We start from the raw sequence: 17,996 nt of genomic DNA on the forward strand, positions 1-17,996 counted from the left end.
CACCTTTCTGCTCTGTCTCTATGAATTTGACCTTTTCTTTCTTTTTTTTTTTTTTTTTAAGATTTCACATATGAGTGCATGCAGTATCTGTCTTTCTCTGTCTGACTTATGTCACTTAGCATCATGCCCTCAAGGTCCATCCAGGTTGTCACAAGTGGTAAGATGTCCTTTTTATGGCTGAGTAATATTCCATTGTTACATACATACACTTCTTTATCTATTCATCTGTTGCTGAACATTTAGGCTGTTTCACTATCTGGGCTATTGTGAATAAAATTTTCTCTTCTTAAAATAGAAGAACTATGCCATTTTCTGTATTATTTCTATACTGTTCCTATACTGTTTTGAAAATCCCTTTACTGCTGTGATTTGTTTCTCATTAACAATGAGTTTTCAGTGATTTGTGTGATATGTCTGGTCTGGGTGAAGGAATTTCAGAGCCTCATAAATACAGATTGTTTTCAGGGACTCAGAGAAAACTGTTTGAATGTTTGCTTCCAGGCAAACTCAGATTTGGCCATAATTATCCTTCACTTTGATGACAGCTATTCAAAAATATTTCCTTAAATATTTGAAATTCAGAAATAAAACATTTAGTGTGTTAACAGGGAAGAAACGCAATATTGATGAATGCATTGTGGTGAACACAGCGTGTCTTAAAGGAAAATGTTTCGGGAGGCATGGCATGCCCTACCACCTGTACCAAAAGCCAGCCTGCCTCTTGAGATTGGAGAAGTCTTTCACTGGAAAAGCTAGCAGACACCACCAATGGGGCAGCAGCAGGAGAAAGAAAAGGAGTGGTGTGGCTGATGTCCTGGGCATAGTCAGCCAAGAAAAGCCACAATGGCCTCAGAGAGCGTCACCCACACTGTCAGGTTTCTGGGCTTCTTGCTGATGTGCCCTTTCCCTGACAAGCCACGGGAATGCCATGTACTATCCATTTGTTCTAGAAGTCGCGAGTGAGCACTGACCACGTGTCAGGAAGCAGAGATGTGATGGAAAGATATATTTCACTGGGATTTGTATTCTGGAGGGAGAGGAAGACAACACACAAACATAAATATCTATTTTAAAAGCCAACCTGTGGAGTAGGTGAGGCAACAGAGACCAGATGGGACTTCCAGCCATGTTGCCAGCACTGGCACTGCTCCAGGACCCCAGCTAACTGGCCGGCCAGCACTGTGTCCACACCAGCCACACGAGGAGGCTGGCAGGGAAGAGTGGTGGCAGGGTTGGGCGTGTCCACAACATGCTAACACTTGGGCTGACCACTCCTTTCCTTTATGCACTTTTTATTTCCACCTTTGGAAACACTCCAGATTAGACATCCCTACATCTGATTCCCACACAGCTACCCTGTTACATTCTAACTTCCCGTAAATCAAGAAAAAAAAGGAGGAAGAGAGGTATTTTGAGGCCGGACATGGCAGGAGGGTCTGGCCTGATGTGCCTCCGTAAATCTGGCATTGGGCGCCTAGGGGAACCGAATCTAGAGAAAGGTTTGCAGACAGGTAGGAATTCTTTTCCTTTTAGGTTTTCATTAGCTAAGTTAGGGTTCCCTGAGCTTCTCTCCATAAACCACAGGGGTCACCATCACAGGACAAATCTTGATGTCATCTGTACTTTGTCAACTTCCTAAGTGGCACCAAGTCCATTCCAAATCTCTGCCCCCTGAGATCACTGCTAAAAATAACCGGTAGCTTCCCAGGGAGTTTTCTTACCCTCCCGTCCGGCCCCCACCACCTCCAGCATGCGGGGATAAGGTTCCTGGCCCTGCTCAGGACTAAGGCTTATCACAGAGGCCAGGTCTGCCTTGGGGAAACCGAACTCGCCCATCCCCCCTGCCCGGGTCAGAGGGCCAAAGCGTGGCGATGGATGTTCCCGGGGCACAGAAAGGGGCACCAGCCACACCTTCGCTGGGCCACCTGGGCTTGTTTTCACCACGAACCCCTTTCAGGGACTTCAGACGTAAACTGGGTCTCTGTTTGGTCACACCTAAGTACAGCCCACTTAAAATGGACCCATCTTGCAGGATGTGGGAAGGCACACAGCTGCCAGCGAGGGGCTGCCAAGCAGAGCGCCCCTGTGGAAAGGCTGGCAGCCCCCCCCACCCCACCTGCTTCAGACCCCTCGGGGTCCAGCTGCCCCACAGCTGGCTGGAAGGAATAATGGGGGCAACCAGAGCGCTGCCCATCAAACCCATGCAGGGAGACCACGGGGTTCGGGGCCAGAGTGCTGGAAAGTCTCCCAGAAGTGTTTCTAAGTTGGGGTGCTGAAAGGTAAGGATGGGGCAGTTCTGATCATTTGAGTCTACAGTTACTGAAATGGTAATCATCGTTTTGCTCATGACAAACGCTGTGAAATTGCTGCTGCTTTACTGTGAGTTCAGTAAACTCATCCAAAGGGACCTCGGGATTCAGCCCCGCTCCCACCTCCTCTTGCCAGCGGTGACCGAGGTCAGCTGCTGTCCAGGGAGAGACGCGGTCTGGCCCGTTTCCCCACTTTCTCCTGGAGGCCTTGATGAGTGGTTGTGTCAGACCTCAGCTGGCAGCACGTGGCCGGCCTGCCCTCCGCCCACCCTCTCCTCACTCCCACAGGGACGACACACACGGGGTTTCCCTGCTACTGCCTTGTCCTGGTGCGGTCTCTGATTTTTCTGGGGTAATCAGAGAGAAGGACCTCAGTATGTGTCCACTGAAGTCCCCTTTCCTGCCACGCATGTTTACAGTGGACACACCAGTGCGATGTGTGCAGAGCCTGGAGCTGATAACAGTGAAAACTCATTATTCAGCCATTGCTCTGGCTCTTTCGTGCGCGCTCAACACAGGCTCGGTCCCCATGTCCACACAGCCCCTGCTCTTCCCCACAGAAGCTGTCACTGCAGCAAGTCCTCTGTCTCACTCACTTCCACACGTCTTGCGCAGCGCTCATGTGAGGGGTCCCGGGGCCCGGGTCTCGCTGAGCCCCAATGGAGAACAGCATTGTACAGCTTCTTAATCTGCGAGGGACCGAAGGCGCCCGGCCAGACACTGACCAGACACAGGCAGCACGTGGGTCTGAACCAACGCAGGGCTTCTTCCGTCCTCTGCCCTCTGCCCCTTTGATGGGCAGCTGGGGAGCAAGGCTACCTCTGCTCTTCACGAGCTCCTTTCAGGGCTGCAGGAGGTCTGAGTCTGTGCCCTGACTTGCAGGACGGGAGGGACGCCAGCCTAAGTACCGTGATGGCGACTCTGCCTGCCCGCCTGTGCACGGGTTACAGTAGCGCCCGTTCTGGTTACACCTGCTCTTTCTCAGGTGGGTGAGGAGGAGGCCGCAGGGGTGCTGAGCTCCCCTCTGTGCCCAGAAGGCCTGCAGCTGGCTGTCTTCTACCCACGAAAGGGACAGTGTGGTCATTCATTTGGCTGAACCCCTCACTTCCCATCATGGCTGTCCATGTGTTCAAAAACAAAAATGAAAGACAAAGACTTACATCTGTTGACGTACGTCTCCGACCCTTCTTGCCAGGAAGAGGCGTCTCCACGCACTTGCATCTGAGCTCACACCATATCACTGCTGACTGAGGGGAACACACAAAGACCACTCGGAAAACTACTAAAGAGATTATTGGTTTTTTCCTAAGGTACAGGACCAAGGTTCCCATCTTATCCAGCTTTTCATATATGAAGATTTATTTCTATGAATTGTTGCAAAGATGAAAATATACTTTCTGATTGGAAAATAGCTGCTCCTGGCAAACACTGTCAATGGAGGACTGCGCTACCTTTTCTACTGATGTTGCCTGTCTTTGGAAAACACCGGAGATCTTTGCTTTAAGAATGTGCACCTCATAATTATCACCGCCTTTCAGTATTGGCTATGTCCCTTGCCTGGTGGCAGGGACCAGGCAAGATTCAGTTCTGTCCTCAAAGAACCTGTGCCTCAGAACAAAAGCAGGTTTCATTTGGAGGTAGTCAGAAGACAACTGTTAGCGCAAAGGAAGAATGACCTGGGGTGGGGCTACCCCAGCGTGAAGGGGTGCAAAGCTGGCCTGGGAAGGTCTTCCCTCTCTGCATGTGGCTTCAAAGTTGGGTAAAAGTGATGCAACAAGTACCAGTTGAGTGGAAGAGAATGTGTGCACAGCAAGCAACAGAGCCCCTGGAGGTCAAGTGAGAAAAGGAAGACGGCCTTGCGCTGTACAGAGGGGAGGCAGCACGTAACCACAGTGACAGAACGGCACGGCCAGCACGGCAGCAGTGGCACAAGGCCCAAAGGGGGCCTGCATGCAGGGGGCACGGCCCTGGGCTCAGCAGGCTGGGAGGGCTGCCAGCGCAAAGGTGCTCTAGTGGGTTTTCATGAACAGGAATTTTCCGTGTGGTCAGGGAAATGGGGAAAAGGGACAGTGAGGAAGGGGAGAGGAAACAGGAGGAGATACTGTGCAAAGACGAGTAACTTGTACTGAGCTGTAGACGCCAGATGTCACCACGAGACGGGGTGGAGACTGACTTCAGACAAGTAAAGCACATTTCACTCTCCTATTTAACAAACTATAATACAAATTCCTTAGTCTGCCCACAGGCCCTGACCGTTTCTACAAGCTCGTCTCCTGTCCCTCTGGTCTCCGGCCTGTCTGTATGTCCTCCAGCGTGGACCTCTCACCTCCTGGACTGCTCAGTCCCCAGCTTTCGGGTCTCAGCTCCAGTGCTCAGAAGTCTTTCATTAGCACCGTGACACAGAGCCTTCTGGCCCCAACCCACTGCCCGAAACGCCTCTGTCCCATCTCCCTGTGTGACGATCTCATAGTACTGATTAAACCTAAAAGTTTGTTTGCTTTGTGTGATCCGCTCCTCCAACAATACAATAGGCTCCATGGAAAAAGAGGCCCTATCTGTCTCTGAGACACTGCTCTGTCTCCAGCAGCCAGAAGGCCTGACAATCCTCTGTTGGAAACTGAGTGGATAACTGTCATGAGAGGACGCCGAGGAGTGTTCCTGGTCAGGAGAAATGAGATGAGTTTAAAGGGTTTTGCAGAGAGAAAACTTAACAGCTGAGTTGAAGAAGCTATAATAGTCCAGGAGGAAGTGCATTACGAAAGGCCCGTAAGAAAGCACCTTAAGTAGTAAGCATGACTGTGACTATATTAACAGTGACTATATTCATTGTGAAATCCTGGAAAGGTCAGACCAGTGAGCTCAAAATTCCATCTGCAAAGCACTAAGTACATGCGGTGCTCTGGGAGGGCAGGCAGTGTCCATCGCAAGGGGAGTAACTGCCTGTATGTGTAAAAGGCAAGGGCTTCCCTCTTTCACTTCCCTGCAAAGCACATGTAGGCTGCATCTCTGAAAGCTTGAGCAACGTGTCGGGCTCAAAATGGGCACTTAACCAGCGTCACTCTCCTTTTCCTTTGTTCAGGGGTGTGGGTTAGTCACCAAACACTGCAGGAGTGAAAGAAAAAGGGCGGGAGAGAACTGCTCAGGGGTTACTGAGCTTTGGTGTCAGGCCTGGTTTTGAAATCTGGCTGCACCGTTTAGCAACTCTCTGTCCTTGGGAAAATTACTTAAACTCTGATTCTCAGTTTCCTCATGTGCAAAGTAGGGGTAACACCACTTTGGCCACAGATGGTTGTTCAAAGTCCTGAGCTGTTGCATGACACAGTGCCAAGCACATAATACACAGTCGTAAAAATAAAGCTTTTTACATTTCTTTAAAAGGCCACATTAATTATTAGAGAAATGCAAATGAAAACCACAAGGAGCCACTATCAAAAAAAGAAAATAGGAAGTACTGGCAAAGATGTAGAAAAATCGAACCCACACACACTGCTCGTGGGATTGTAAAATGGTGCAGCCACTATGGAAAACATTGTGGAGTCCTCAAAAGACTAAAACGAGAGCTGCCACATGATCCAGTGATCCCACTTCTGGGTGTTTATCCAAAAAAATGTAAAGCAGGATCTCAAAAAGGTATTTCCACATCCTTGGTCATCAGCTTTATTCCCAGAAGCCAAGAGGTGGAAACAGCCAAACATCCACTGATCTATGAATATATAAAGAAAATGTGGTACATACATACAACAGAATATTCAGCTTTAAAAAGGAAGTTCTATCACACGCTACAACATGTGGACATTGCTGAGTTAAATAAGCCAGTCACAAAAGGAACAAATATCGTATGTTTCCCCTTATATGAGATAACAAGAGTAGTCAAAGTCATGGAAACAGAAAGTGGAACATAGTTTCCGGAGACCAGGAGCGAGTGAAATGGGGAGCTGTTTGACATGTACAGGGTTTCGGGTTTGCAAGAAGGAAAGGTTCTAAAGACCCATTCCACAACAGCGTGAATACAGTTAGCATTACTGTACACTTCCAACGGCTAAGAGGGTACATTTTATGAAATCAAAAAAGAACAAAACTGTAACTGGTCACACTAAAAACAGTGTGCCCGCAAGGGTGTCTGCAGATACATCCAATGCCAGCACAGAGAAAGGGAGGAGAAAGGCGAAGAAAGGAGAGAACGCTGGCAGCTCCTCAAGTCTGTCTGGGAGTTCCTCAGGTCCGGGGGAGAGAAGAGGCTGTGTAACAGGAAAGGCTGGTCAGAGCACCCCTCCTCCTCAGTTTTGGGGCTACTCAAAAGAGGGAACGGGGAACCACCCATCGCTGATCAGCAAGTGGCTGTGAACCTATCTGTACCAATGCTTTGCCTCAGAACTGGAAATGACGTGTCGAGAAGAAGGAAACAATACTGAAAAGGAGGGAAGGAAGAAGGCCCAGGAAAAAAAGCCTACAGTCTAGAGGCAAGATGATGAGTCGAAATCCTCTTTCCACTACTTGCTTATCCTCCCCAGGAATTACTTCATTCTTCAGTAAAAATGGGGGTGGTCATGCTTTTCTACCAGGGGTGTTGTGAGAGTTGACCCCCCAACATACTGTGTTTGGAACCTTCTTTTTACCCCATCCCATGAAACACAATGCACATTGTGATTTGTACAGATAAGCTCTAGCTCATAACCGCAAGAGGGAAAAACAATAAATTTCAACATGCCTATTCACAAGGCTAATCATTTACTATTCTGATGTCTCGTTAGTCTTGTTCACAGATGTCAATATGAACTCAGTCCATCACAGTGTGCAGTAATTCTTATATTTGAAGTGAAAATGTGACAACTTACTTCTGTGCCTTGTAAGTAATAAATCAGAGGTTCTTACTTCAAACAAGGAAATAGTCTTATGGGCAAATGATTGTCTTGAACTGTGGCTCAAGAATGTGATTCCATTCACTGTTCTCCCTTTCTCTGAAGATAATCTTAAATATTTACAAAAGTTAATAACCCGATTCTTTCTACTTCCAAAGAGAAAGGAGGAAATTCCACCATATAAGATGGGGGATGGAAGAACTTTTACACAATTAAGTTAATATCCTGGATATTTTTTCCCCAAAGGTAAATAATGGAATCTTTTCCTTGGGATTTTTAATAAAAGGCTTTCCATATCCTAAGTATGATGGTAAGGAGGTCCATCGGAATGTCTCTTGGAGACATAGTTTACAATATTATATTTAGAGTAAACATTTCCCCAAATTTTGTTTCATTCATGTGATCTGTCATGTTTTGATTTTCTGTGTCTGTTGCAGCTTCAACAACAAAATACATTCAGTTGCTGTGCTGCTGTTGTCTAAGGGATTAGGATGAACAAGAAAAAACAGAAGAAAAATCTAAATAGAACTTAATGGATATTGACGAGGTACGATAAAAAAATACAGTGAATGTTTACATAAAAATTTATTACAGTAAAAGACACATTGTTATTAATCCCCCTCAAAGTACTCCCCCTCTTTTGAACACTCTTACCCAATCATTCTTGCCACTTTCTGAAGCAGTTCTGGAAGTCCTCTTCATGAGTGTCTTTAGTTGCTCTGTCATGGCTGCCTCCATGTCCTGAATCATTTTGACTTTGGGGAAGACCCAGAAGTCACACAGTGCCAGACCTGGTGAATAAGATGGATGAGGACACACCGTAATGTTTTTATTTCACAGAAATTGCCTTATACTAGAAGCGATGTGTGACATGGAGCGTTGTCAAGATGGAGGATGAAGTAAAGACACTCACAAAAGAGGGCTTCCAGAACTGCTTCAGAGAGTAGCAAGAATGATGGGATAGTGTGTTCGAAGCGAGGGGGAGTATGTTGAAGGGGATTAATGGCAATATGTGTTTTACCATAATAAATTTTAAAAAATTTAAACATTCACCTTAATTTTTGATCACACCTCATATAATCGTGCCATTTTCTAAAATGGCTTGGACTTGTATATAGACTACCTTCCTTTTGGTTTCTTCTGTTATATCGTGATAATCCTTTCTCTGCTGGAGTTGGTTTATTTTACTGCTGGAATTGTAAAAAAAAAATGTGATTAAATATTTTGGGTCTATATCTGCTTTTATTTTTATATGAAAGTTCACTCAATATCTACAATTTGGCAGGAGGAAGCACACCTCCTCTCAAGGGCATGCACTTAATCATAAGGAGCTCGTTACAGAAAGCAAGAAGTACTCGTGTTACAATCGTGACAGTAAACACGGGCAGGAAAGTACAGCTCTACCCCAGCACTTATGGTATTTCCCCGAAAACAAAACCAGGTCTTATAATAAGTTTTGCTCCATTAGGGCTTTTTTCAGGGGATGTCTTATTTTTTCATGTACAACAATCTACATTTATTCAATTACAGTCATGTCATCTTCTTCTAGAACATCGTCATAATGTACTAAATGAGTCCGTCTGGCTGAGATCTTAACTGGGGCTTATTTTCGGAGTAGGTCTCATTTACAGGGAAACACGGTACTACTGTCAGGCGCTCCTGGTGAACCAACATCAGCTCCTTTTGCAGTGTTTCCTTAATTCTAACAGTGATGACATTGTTCCACTGCTTCCACTTCGCTCATCTACTCTTGAGTCCTATCAGTGTGACCCTTTCCACTTAGAGATCTCTTTGAACTTGCTCTAAAACATACCCTGCTTCTGTGCAGACAGTACGAAGACAGGAGTTTGCATGTATATAGGGGCAAAAGGTTAAGATAAGGAAATAAAAGGCTTTCAGGAAAGTAGAAATTTCTAGGAAAATCCCCAGAGCATTTTTAGAACAACGGTAAACAATCTTTGTGCATCATCCAAGCTGACTGTTAGCTGTCACACAGCAAATCCTTGAAGATGAGGAACTTGCACCTATATGGAACTAAACAACACGCATTTTGTCATGCTTCCTTGTTTCTCTATATAAATGTAGTATGTCATGGAGACGGTTGTTCAGTTTGGCTCCATACATCACGGTGTAGAGAAGTCAGCACCAGAACTGGAGCCTGGATTCTAGACCTGGCTGTCCAGGGACATGACCTTGGGCACTTTCCCTTAATTCACAGGCTTTACTTACTCTCTGAAGTTGCCTAAAATGTCTACCACTACAGAGCAGGAAACATTACATTTAACAAGACTTTATATAGTCCAAACTCCTCATCTGGAGGGAAAAGAAAGCCCACACCTGCTCTGTGCTCTCCTTAGAAGCTGTCCATCGGTCTGGGTTGCCTTCCCAGGCCAGGAAGGCACAGGAAGCCCCACTGAGGTGTGGAGACAAACAGATACCGTTGACAGAGGCAGAGTGTATCAACGGAAGGAGAAATGCAATGGCTTGTCCTGCGGTCCTTCTGCTCGGCTTTTCCCAAGGCCACAGATGGCTGAGAAAACTGAGGACAGACTGTTAGGGACAGAAAGACAACTGCCCAATAGTGTCACTAGGAGGTGAGGAGAAAGACACTGTCCTGACACTTTTCAATGAAGTGTAGGAGTGAGGATTATACCTGAGATTGCACAGGCAGAAGAGGTTAAATATGGAAGCAGGGAATACATATTGTATCTGTATTCAAGCAGTATGCTCACGTAGTTGAAAAGGTAAAAGGCACAGATAAGCACCAAAGTGAGTGCTGTTAACATCCTGCTCCACATCATTCCCCGGTTTTTATGTACAAACCTACGCATAAACATACACCTTTTAAAACAGGCTTATTCAAAAGTGCAACGCGTTGGGGCCGGTCCCGTGGCTCAGGCGGTTAGAGCTCCATGTTCCTAACTCCGAAGGCTGCCGGTTCGATTCCCACATGGGCCAGTGGGCTCTCAACCACAAGGTTGCCGGTTCAACTCCCCGAGTCCCGCAAGGGATGGTGGGGCTCCGCCCCCTGCAACTAAGATTGAAGAGGGCACCTTGAGCTCAGCTGCCTCCCGGATGGCTCAGTTGGTTGGAGCGCGTCCTCTCAACCACAAGGTTGCAGGTTCGACTCCCGCAAGGGATGGTGGGCTGTGCCCCCTGCAACTAGCAACGGCAACTGGACCTGGAGCTGAGCTGCGCCCTCCACAACTAAGACTGAAAGGACAACTTGACTTGGGAAAAAAAGTCCTGGAAGTACACACTGTTCCCCAATAAAATCCTGTTCCCCTTCCCCAATTAAAAAAAAAAAAATCTTTAAAAGAAAAAAAAAGTGCCACCCGTTTTCAGGTTAGGAGAAATTGTATTTGTTGATGGGTTTGTTTGCTTTTGAAGATGGGAGCCGGTGTCATTCAAATGTGTCCTTCTGGCGTAGTGAAAAGCATCAGCTTCTACCACCTGTGGTTGTGCCTGCTAGACAAGTCCTAAGTTATAGGGTTTTTAAAATCAAGGTTATAGAATTTCTTGTAGATCATTGTGAAAGGGTCAAGAAATCAGGACAACTGTTTGCCTAATTTCCATTTAAAATCTACTGATCTCATGATAGCGGGACTATTAAGTTGTTAGCAGCAAAACTGCATTTAAAACAAAATTTTAAACTATCTGTGGCATTTCTGTATTTAATCCTGGTTAGAGATAAAGCTTCCCAATGCTGTTTTCTTCATCACATCAAACAGTTGTACAACAGACCTGTATCTGCAACAGTGTGGGGACCCTATAAAGTTATATAAGTGGAAAAGCAGTGTTTAGTTCCAAAGAACACACAAGTTGCTTGTGAAGCTGACCTAACTGAAAGGAAGCATACGTGATCCGGGAAATAAAAAGGGCTGTGTCTTACTCAGCACAGTGTCCTTTCCTGGGTGAGGACCCACTGGACTCTTTCTTTTAATCCTCCCAGACCTTCCCCCTTTGCCCAGTGCTCCTTCTCCTTTATTCTCCTCCCTACCATTTTCTTCAGCACTTGTCACCTTCTAACAGGTCATATCATTTACTTGCTTCTAATGTTTCCTGTCTACCTCTCCGGGCCACGGCAACAGCTGCAGGAAAGCAGATTCTGAGTTCTGTTCATGGGCAGGTCCCGTCCATAACGAACATTCAAAAACATGTACTGGATGAATGGAAATGGGAAAGGAAAGGGCTCAACACCAGGGATAAATCCAGATTTTGTACCACCTAAGGCGTATAAAATTTGGGAGGGCTCTCTTTAAGAAAAAGAATTCCCATCAGCTTATTTCCTCCAATTTTACAGAAACATGTGACTTCTGTAGCCTGGCCCAGGTTGTGGCACTAACGGCTAAGTTTCATCAGTTTCATGGTAATAAAGGCTGGAGTTTTGAGGATTACTTTTTATGTTTCAGATAAGTATTTGTTGATATCAAAGGATACTAACAATATCACTACATGAAAGAAACAAGTTACAAATGGGATCTATAATATGCCATGTGGTAGGAAGTGAATGGAAGCATAACGAAGACTGTGTCCGGGTGATGGGATTAAAGGTATTACATCTTCCATTTCCTTGTCTGTATTTTCCAAACTAAATAAATGAATACAGATAGCTGTCGTCATAAGAAAAAATTGTAGTTTTTAGTGATTTAAAAAAACACATTCAATACAAAAAAGTGTTCTAATTGTTTTTCAAGTATTGGTATAGGGTTCCCTAAATTATTTATACTCTTTTCGCTCATCCTGATGAAAAAAATAACATTTTTTAAAGAACTCGTGAAAATTTGGAAACAGACTGTAGCTCCAACCATTGCCCCCCGACCCCATCTCCGCTCCCATGTCCCACCCCCACACTCACTATAAAAAGTTAATCAGACTAGCTAAGTGGCCGTGGAAGGTAAACAATAAAACCCATTTCAAATGACTAAAAACAGCTACAAGATATCCAGACAGCAGATCTGCCGGACCTGGCCCCTGCATGTCCACAAGACGGACAGACAAGACATGGAGGAAACAAGAGTCTACTTTTGCACATATCCAGATAGTTCTCAGGACGTCCAACTAGTCTCCATAATTTTATTTACAAATGACAATTATTCTGAACTGTATGTTTAATACAATACCATGTTTTAAAATGCAATTGGAAGTAGGCTGAGGCTGACGTTACATGAATTACTGAGAGCACGGCATGTCTGCCGCTGGAATTGTGAAGGTACACCCCGGTGCACAGCTGAACCCACTGGGACTTTGGTTATTTTCTTTCCTTTCCAATTCCACCTTTCATTGTAACTAATCTACAATTTTCACATGGCAAAAACAATGTTCTGAGTTACTTAAGTTCCATTAAAAAAATCCTTTTGGATGCTGCAAAAGGATGACAACTCTTGGTGGACAGAAGAAAGAAGTCGCTGCAGCAGAGGCTGAAGTCAGAAAGGAGGCGAGGCATTAGGAGAGCATAGTCTTTAGGAAGCCAAGGAAAGGGGGCTTGCTGGTGATGGGAAAGAGCCCAGAAGAGTTACTAGAGCAGGGCCCCAGGTGACGGACGTGTGCCCTGAGCAGGGACCCTGTGTGAGAGGCTCAGCTGCACATTCTCCAGGAAGGGCGGGGGTGGGGGGGGTGGGGGCACTGCATCACCAGTGACTCACTCCTCATCTGAACTAATGCCCGTGAGCCACGGCTACTGCACAGGGAGCTGTTGCCAACACTCAGGCTTTAAAGGGCCAGGCACAGAGAGCAGGAGCAGAGGGAAATAACATGAGCAAACTTGGGGTGTGGCCAGACCTCCATGACTAATGAAGGAAAGGAAGGCCAAAGCCTTCAATGAGTTTAGCCTTGGGGGGGACAATGCAGGTCAGAGATAGGGGCCGGCTAATGTCTAGCAGGTGACACCTGCACAACTTCCTCTGCCTCCTTTCCCATCAAGAAGACCTTGGATGCGACGATAGCACAAGCACATGTGAGAAGGAGATGGAGCCGACCTAATCCCAGCGTCCAGCTACCGCCTGTGTCCCAGTGAACTGCTTCTTACAGCACCGATGCCTGAGGCGGGGCTATCCGGACGTAACCTTGGAAAAGCTGCAGGGGACGACGGGAGAACAGACCAGCACAGGCCAAGTGTAGTCAAGGGCAAACAAGAGATCCACCCCTTCCTGGGGACCACATGCCAGTGCTGTGGCTGTGACCCCCAGGGGGCCTCTTGTCACTGGTGACCCTGGAACGGTGGATGGCTTCCTGCCAAAGCTGGAGACTGAACACATGCATTTTCCTGTCTTCCCAAATCCCCTGAAATGTCAATACATCCACAGAGGTTTTAGACCATTCAGAAGGGGGCTGCTACGCATCCAGGGGAGCCGTGGGGAGTTTCTGGGTACACTGGTGCTGAAATGGAACACAAGCCCAGGGCCACGAGGGAGGACCTGGAAAACAGCTTTCCCAGCAGAATTCAGCAAAACAAGCAGAGGCGGCTGGAAGAACCGTGCCTGGACCAGGTCACTCGTAAGGGCAGAGCCGGCCTGTGCCACCTGCGATGGCACCAATGTGGCCACGCTGCGTACAGAAGGCTTTTCAGAGGACACTCCACCGTGGGTGTCAGGTACAGAGAAGCAGGGCCTTGTCACAGCAGAGGTCAGCCGCCTCTGTCTGTTACACAGCTCCTGGAGTCACAGGTGGCTGGACCCAAATGTGTTTCAACCTGGCAAACAAGAATTCGGACTCTCCCAACCACCAGCACTGTCCAAGTTGGGGTCTTGCCTACAAATGTGACCAAACCACCAATAGGGTGGAAAGAAAACCACTGAATTCAATAAGCAGAACTGATTCCTGAGCAGACACAATATATGACACAAAACAAACCACTAAAATACATGTATTGATATCTTCAGGGAGATTCTAGGGGGTTCTGGGCCTATTAAAAATGAAATGCAGATGCTACTGAACATTTCGGAAGGTGTCCCAGGCCTGTCAGATCTTGACGGTCGGAGAAAGGAAAGAGGAAGCAGAAATCAGTCCATGCCAGTGTGAACTTGTGAAGCACAAGTCATGAGTCAGTCACATCCCTTTCTGTCTCCAGGTCACCAGACCAGTACTCGGGGAACGCCAGTGACACGGTGTGTCTGTCTGGAGTCTAGCGAGCCATCAAATAAATGGTTTCCTGATCCAATACCCTGAAAACAGCGACTGACAGAAGTTTGTATCACCTTATCATCTCTACTATAATTATTTTTTCCTCTAGACTGTGAGCTTGATGGCAGGAATCATTTTCTGTATTGCACTCAGTCTATCCCCATTGTCTAGGAGACATTTAGCAAATGGTAGATTCTCAATAAATATCTATTGGGTGATAATCGAATTTCATAGTCATTAACACAAAGCCTTTTTCACATGTATGTGTTGTAAGGGTAGCAGCTAGCTCCCCAGTTCTTTGGGGGTAATGGGGGCGTTAGCTGCTTTGTGCAGTCAGCATTGTGACACGGCTGACAAGAAAGCTAGATGGAAGGCTATGGGGGGGGGGGCAAACAATGAGGGACACAGAAGGGCCGTGGCAGGTCACACGTGCTCTTTTTACAGGTGACTTTGACCTCTAGCCCTGTTCCCTTACCCAAATCTGCGTGTGTTTGTTTCAGTGGCAGAAACAGGCTAGGCCATAAAGGTAATGCAGCTTCTGCCTGGTCCTAGGGACGGGAGACCTATGTGTACAGCTCCCACTGGGGTCTGGTAACGGCCAGAGTGAGCTCCAGACAAGAAGGAACAAGGTTTCAGATGGTTCTGGCCTCAGCCTCCAAATCTCCCAGACAAGCCAGCCTGGTGTGTGCCCTTTTCAAACCCCTGCCCCACAGACCCAGTGGGCATAACCACACCATTGTCACGCAGCCATCAGTAACTGGAAAAACAAAGAAATGCACATGCAGTTGGGACATATGTACTCAATGGGACATCATACTGCCACAAGCAGCAGCTGTCCTCCTGAAATAGAAATAAATGTTTGTTATTCATCTACTCATTCGAGAACGGTTTCTGAGTCCGCAGCGTTTTGGGAGCTGTTCTGAGGACACAAGCTGAACAAAACGGTCCCTGCCAGAACCCGAAGTCCCCTTCCTGGCGTGCATACCGTGGTGTCACCACTGTTGAGCCCTCAGTCGTCCTGGTCTACACCACTGACGCCCAGAGTTCTGCCTTTAGCTCCGATGTCTGCCTTGAGCTGCAGACCTACACACGTAAGTGCCTCCCTGCTCTGGGGACTGCAGAATCCCACGGCACCCGCGACGGCCAGTTATGGCGCTACTTCCTGCATGCTGTCCTGGGCCGGCATCCTGGGGCTCATTGTGATCCCTCTTTCTGTGCCTGTCATGCAGGGACTCAGCTCCCGCTCCCCGCACAAGAACGCAGCATATGGTGAGGCCAAAAAGCAACACCAACAGAGCCATGGATGGGGGTTCATACCACTATAGTTTGGCTGGCGGCTGGGTTGGACACACAGGAAGCAGGAGCCACAGGATCCACAATCCACCATCCGCTTCTCCGCCAACCAACCAACCAACCCATCAACCCTGCTAGCTGCAATCCACCCTTCTCTGCCAATCAACAACCAACCCCCTAGCGTAGCCACGGCAGTTATATCAGTGGCCAATGGCTAACCGGTAACAGCTGATGGCCACCCAGCCACAGCGGATGGCCATCTGACTACAGCTGATGGCCATCTACTAACCAAGCCAGCACCTTTCCATGTGAGGCCGAGAGCCTGGAAACTGCTCTCTGGGGCTCTGTCCCCACAGCGCCTCCCACCACTGGACAGCTCGACCTCCAGCCACACAGACCACTCAGCCACCTCCGTGTCACCTGAACCCACCCGTTTTCCCATCCCACGGCCACTGCCTGGTTTTTCTCATCATCATTGCTGCCCTGGGATCCTTGGTCTTCCAGCTACTACAATGCCTCAAATTCACACTACACAGTGTGGTTAGTTTTTCATAATATGCAACCATGATGGCTACCTTCTTATAGAAAACCTTCACTCACACTCCCCAAAGGCCAAATTTGCATCAGTGGCATGTAAATGGAGGGAGTTACAGAACACGAACCCACCTATGAAAGTTTACATACACGTATCCACATGTTTATGTACGGATGGAAAGATGCCGGCTGTTCCACAAAGTGGCAAGTTGTAATCTCAGAGTGAGGAGAGGTCAGTGATTTTTCACTTTCTTCCTTGTACCTTTGTTGTATTATGATGATACATACAATGTTGGGGTCCTTTTCAAAACACGAACCTGTACTTCTACAGAAACAATGAAACACGAAACAGGTTAATTCCGAGGCTGGTCCTTATCCGCTGTGGTCTCCTGGAGCTTGCCCTGGCACCTGCCTCACTCGCGCCTTCTCCCGGCACCAGCACACCCAGCGTCCTCTGCCCGGAAGACACTTGTCAGGGTTCAGGTCAGGCAGGACCACTCTCCAGGCGCCACGACCAGCCGGCTGGACGGCCTCTCGGCCTCCGTCTTGGCCTTGCTGGCAAGCCTGCACCCCATACGCCACATCCCTCCGTGAGCACAGGAGGGCAAGAGCCAGAGGACTTGTGCTGTGCACTCAGCGGGAAGTCACTAAGTGTGTCCTGCCTAAGACACTCAGCACTCGTGCAGCACCGCACTTTTCCGTTATTCAGTGAGGGTCACAGTCTATTTTGTAGTCTATAACATACTTCCTGAGCTAAGTGTCTGCCAGGGAAGTGGTGTTCGAGCTAGTGTGTAAGGGTAGTGATGAGAAGGGCTGCAGTGCTTGCCAGCCTGGGAGGGAGAGGAGGGGAGAGAGAAGACATAAGGTTGTGTCCGAGGACAGGGAATACACCAGTTTGACAACAGTAAAAAACTTTTATCAAAATATCAGGGTGTCAAGTTTATAAAAAGGGGTCTCAGAAAGACTGTGGACAGTTTTCAGCCATACGCAAAAGAATGCAGACTCCACTGAGCCAGCAGGATGAGGGAGGAAAACACACTTGGCTTTGGTTATTAAACAGTCCCAACCTCATTCTTCAAACAGAAAATTCAATTTGGTGATGAAAGACGTGAAATAAGCAGCTGGGAATGGCCTCTGCTATCTCCATGAGGCTATAAGCACACGTCTATCACACTGTTTGGGTTTGCTCTGTCAGGGCTGGTTTCGTCCGATGAAAGAGGTACTGTTATGATTCCTCTTCACTCTGCAGCTGAACCCAACCAACGTGCCAGGCTCACCCACAGGCAAGGGTGGACACCAGGACTGGAGCTTGGAATGGCATCTCTGCGCTGCGCCCAACAGCTGTAGGCAGGGCAGCGCCAGGTCAGCCTGGGGTCATGAGACGTCGGTCTGGAGCTAGGCTCGGGGAGGCACTGGACAGACGGCAAGCGTCCAGGATCTCTCTTCACCAGGATATACTGTGCTTTGCAATTTTCTTATGTTTCGTTATCAGTACGAAACGTGAGAGGAGTTGCTAAACAAAATGAGTCGTTTTGGTCTAGAAAAGCGAAACTTACAACCGGGACCATGTTGCTGTCTTAGAATTTTAAAAACACACCAACGAGGCATGAACCAGCTTCCCTGGTTCATCAGCATGAGGTGCTCACGTCTGTCTCACTTTGCCAGGGCTGGGCACACACTGCTTCTCCCATTGCCATCCTCCCTCAGCGAGCTCACGGAGCGCCCCACCCAACAACTGGAAAGGTGCTATGTCAAGGTCAGCACACGGAACAGAGCTGGTGCGTGTATGTGTACATGTGGTGGGGACGGCGTGTCCTATACAGGCACACTGAGCGGAAACATTGTCTTTTTCACACTTTGTAATCACAGGAAACATTTT

Source organism: Rhinolophus hipposideros (assembly GCF_964194185.1).
Source record: "Rhinolophus hipposideros genome assembly, chromosome: 13".
NCBI classification, from domain to species: Eukaryota; Metazoa; Chordata; class Mammalia; order Chiroptera; family Rhinolophidae; genus Rhinolophus; species Rhinolophus hipposideros.